Source organism: Macaca thibetana, chromosome 3 (genome assembly GCF_024542745.1).
Source record: "Macaca thibetana thibetana isolate TM-01 chromosome 3, ASM2454274v1, whole genome shotgun sequence".
In the NCBI taxonomy this organism is placed as follows: Eukaryota; Metazoa; Chordata; class Mammalia; order Primates; family Cercopithecidae; genus Macaca; species Macaca thibetana.
In genome coordinates, this window is record NC_065580.1 from 165,071,987 (window position 1) to 165,076,732 (window position 4,746).

The following is a 4,746-nucleotide window of genomic DNA, read 5'->3' on the forward strand; positions in this document are numbered from 1 at the left end:
ATAACAATTATAAACATATATGCACCTGACAATGGAGCCTCAAAATACATGAAGCAAAATCAGACAAAAGGAACAGATATGAAAGGAGAAATAGATAATAATATTTATCTATTTCAAAAACAATAATATTTGGAGACTTCAAAATAGGTAGAACAACTATACATAATCCATGAGGAAATAGAAGACTTGAACAACATTATAACACAACTAGATCTAACAGACATCTATAGAACAATGCACCCAATGAGAGAACAACACATATTCTTCTAAAGCACACATGGAAATTTATTCAGGAAAGACTATACGTTAAGCTGTAAAATAAGACCTTGATATGCTTAAAAGGGCTGAAATAAGAAATGCCTATTTTCTGACCACAATGCAATGAGATTAAAAATCAGTTACAGAAGGCAATTTGGGAAATTTACATAAATATGAAAATTAATACAACTAAAGAACCAATGAATCAAAGAAGAAATCACACAAGAAGATACTTTTAGATAAATGAAAATATCTACCAAGAGATTAATAAATTTATTGGTTTATTATAAACTTATAAATGAATTCTCTTTTTTTTTTTTTAAAGTAACTGCAGCTCATAATTTTTTTTTTTTTTTTTTTTTTAAGACAGTCTTGCTCTGTCGCCCAGGCTGGAGTGCAGTGGCATGATCTCGGCTCACTGCAACCTCCGTCTCCTGGCTTCAATCAACTTCCCTGCCTCAGCCTCCCGAGTAGCTGGGATTACAGGCATGCAACACCATGTCCAGCTAATTTTTGTATTTTTAGTAGAGACAGGGTTTCACCATGTTAGCCAGTCTGGTCTTGAACTCCTGACATCAGGTGATCCATCCACCTTGGCCTCCCAAAGTGCTGGGATTACAGATGTGAGCCACCACGTCCAGCCTTTAAAATTTTTTTTTTTAATTTTTATTGTTTTAGCTCCTAACCTGATTTCTGAATACAAAGCTTTAAAATATTATTTTTGGGGTTTTTTTCTTCTAGACAGATTTCAACTCACATTGACACTGATTTTCAAAGAGCAATAACCAAGCCTGCTGTTCTATGATAGTACTAAACTGGAAAAGGATTTATTAATTTTTAGGGTTACCATATGAAGCTGAGGCATTAGGAGAGGGAAAGAACCAACCTACTGTGCCCAGCAGAGAGGGCAGAAGGTGAAAAACATCCCCAATTCACTCTTCTACCTTCTCATCTTCAGCCAGTGCCTTCCGTCGGCCAAACCCAAATGAAAGCAGAGGTTAAGGAAGCCTTCCGATGTAATCCATAAATATGAACCTTGCAGGACACCGAGTAAGGTGGATAGCTGGAGAGCGGAGAAAGAGACACAAATGAAGAACGCCCAACACCCATTCTTATGTCACTTTGCATGAGATTTAAAGTCAGAGTAGAAGCCAAGTTGCCTAATTGGGAACCAGTTCGCAATTTTTGGGTAGGGAAGGACAGAGCACCTTGATCTGTCATTACATTAAAACAATAAGAAGTACATCAAGGTACTTTTGGAAGAACAAGGGGTCCTGCTTGCCAGACAGTGATGTCCATCATGGACATCTTTTAGAGCCCTCTTTTCTTTTGAGACAGTCTCACTCTGTCATCCAGGCTGTAGCACAGTGGCATGGTCTCAGCTCACCACAACCTTCACTTCCTGGGTTCAAGTGATTCTTGTGCCTCAGCCTCCCAAGTAGCAGGGATTATAGGCATGCACCACCACACCTGGTTAATTTTTTTATTTTTAGTAGAGATAGGGTTTTGCATGTTGGCCAGGCTGCTCTCACACTCCTGGCCTCAAGTGATCTGCCCGCCTCTGCCTCCCAAAGTGCTAGGATTACAGGCATGAGAAGAGCTTTATTTTTAAAGATTCTAGTACTGTTGTAATCCCAAACAACTGGCTACACCACAAAAGTGAAAATGAAATGGATTGTAAAACCATTTGCACCTCATCATTGGGTCTTCTCTATCTATGACTGGTTAAATATGGCGGGCAGATCACGAGGTCAAGAGATCAAGACCATCCTGGCCAACATGGTGAAACCCTGTCTCTACTAAAAATACAAAAATTAGATGGGCATGGAAGCATGTGCCTGTAGTCCCAGCTACTCGGGAGGCTGAGGCAGGAGAATCACTTGAACCCAGGAGGCAGAGGTTGCAATGAGCCCAGATTGTGCCACTGCACTCCAGCCTGGCAACAGAGCAAGACTCTGTCAAAAATAAATAAATAAATAAAATAAAATAAAAAATCCAGTGAAAGGTAAATAAATAAATAAACAAACCTCTAAAAAGTTATAAAGAAATTTTGCTTCTCTCCTTCGCAGAGCTCCATGTGAGTATATATGTAGGTGGGAGAGAGGTAGCTGACAGCTCCAGTCTAGGTCACAGAGTTGTATTTTTTTTAACTTTAAATGTATTTTATTTTTAGACAACCTATATATGGTATGCTTTTCTTTTTTTTTTTCCCCTCAGAAACAATGCTTCCACTCCAAATAAATCATGGTCAAAATAAAGTGCTCAAGGTGACATCAGTTCCATTTGTCTTCAAAGGTGTTGTGTGGATGACAAGTGGTAGCCAGTTACAATGACAGGTGATAGATCCAAAGCAATTGCCAAATCTGTTAACATTTTTCCATTTCTAAATGATCCTTAAAGAAAATCATATCTGGGGTCACATCATCTTCATGGTAGTCCAGTAGAGCCAGCATGCCATCTGGATTCATGTCCTCACAAATAATGAACTGGTACTTTTTGAAATTAGCAAGGATGTGCTTGATTTGTTCTGCAGTCTGTCATAAAAGATTTACTTTTTATGGTCTCTGTTCTTCAAGTTTGCCTTTGACTCATCTCATGTAATCTTTGATGTACTTCCTGTAGGCTTCTTTTGTGGAGCTGGTTTCTGGCAAGTGATGGTTCATGATGATAACAACAGCATCAATTACTGTGCTTTCTATATCTTTACCGTAGGGGTCTTCAGTGGAGGCATTCTCACTAATGGGCAAGTCTTCAATGTTACCCTCTGTCCTACTGACCATCTTCCCCTCCACCTCCAGACACAGCCTGTCCCTGATCTCCAGGATCTTTGTAAAAGTCAGAGGATACCTCTTTGTGGCCGATGAGATCACGGTAGGTTATCATGAAGTCAGCTGGAGGGAGTTGATGGTGGTCTAGCTTAGCAGGAGCCTGGAGCTCGGAGCGAGCTCTGTGCAGCTAGAGCAGAGCTCAGGTGGAAGTGGAGAGCAGGTGGCAAAACCAGAGTTGTATCTCTTAATGCCAGTGCCAGGGATATTGACTTCCAGGTCCTCTCTGTTGAACTGAAGGCATGGGAGATGGAGGAGAGGGTCACGGTTCCCTTCTGCAAGTGCTACCAGCAACTATCAAAACAACTCTGAGCACAGCATTGGCTGATGGACCACTTCCCCCAGCCAGTACCACCCTAGCGCATGTGAGCACTGGCATGGCCTGGAAGGCATTGAAATCTTTCCCTCTGGTGACTCGGTATCATCAAGGGAGTGCAAGTAAGGTCCTGATAGTTAAATTATCTCTGATGGTAATTTCTAGAAATTACAAGTCTGACACAGGGTGCAAGCAAGCTGGATTAGCTGTCATTAGGTCACCTTCCTTCATGCTTTAACACAGACTCGAGGATTCTTAGCATACTAAGGAATCTTAGAGATAACAAACAAAACAGCTAACATCGAGGGGTGCTTATATTCCAGGCACTATTCTAAGGGCTTTGCATAAAATGATCACCAAACATCCTCATTTTGCTAATAAGAACCTGCAGCACAGAGTGGCTAAACTAAGTTATCCAAGATCACTCAGCTGGTAGGTGGTTGATCCAAGATCAAAATTAGAGTCCTTGCTTTCTCCACTGTGCCATACTGCCTAGAAATAATCTAGGCAACATTCAACTCAAATGTCAAATGAGGCAACTACGACTGGAGAGAACAGAATTGTCCAATGTCACACAACTAGTTACTGAGAAAGCTAAAATTAGACCATCTTCTGATTCCCAGACCATGGCGTTTTCCATAATACAATGGAGAAAGGAGAAAATTCCACTATTTGACAGCTGCCTATTCTACCCACTATGAAATGGAAGCAAAAATGATGAATGAGCAAGAAACAGAAGAGAACATCTAACTGAGCTCTGTATTTTATCTAAGTCTAGGACTTGATATAATTCCCCTTTTCTTTCTTTGGGGTTGCTTGAGCAAAGCTGACATAAATAGCTCTTTATGTTCTTCTAATACTGGAGGGCACCACACAGAGCAATAAGAGTATGCACCATCAGAAACAGTATGCAAATTGAATGTGAAGAAAACTCATTCGATTCTCCATCTGTCTCCCTGTTTAATTACTTAGCCATAAATTAGCACTTTTTACTAGCTACATTCAGCAAATGTGATCAATTCACTGACTTTAATGTCAAATAAGGAATATTTTTGACTTTCAAGTATTTAGCCTTTTAATTTACATTCACATTTTGAAATACAAATTAACTTTTGAAATCTACCCAAATACAATGTTGGAGGATTTTTTTTTTTTCTGTCTTCTCATTAATGACATTTCTTTGATTGAATCATTGGTGAGATGCTTTTTTGAAACTTGGTTTTTTCCCCTAAAGGGCAAGAAAAGAAAGCGCTTTCAACATTTAAAGGAAATAATTAGGAAACATATCATGAACAGTGTGAACTCGGGGCCTTAAAGACACAGTGCCTGTAAGCCTCCTCACATTTG

The 4,746-nt window shown here is 39.8% G+C and overlaps 1 pseudogene; it reads right to left on the bottom strand.

The window, feature by feature from the left end:
• Window positions 1-2,624: 2,624 nt before the first annotated feature.
• Window positions 2,625-3,141, bottom strand: LOC126951700 (translationally-controlled tumor protein-like; annotated as a pseudogene).
• Between the last annotated feature and the right edge of the window lie 1,605 nt (window positions 3,142-4,746).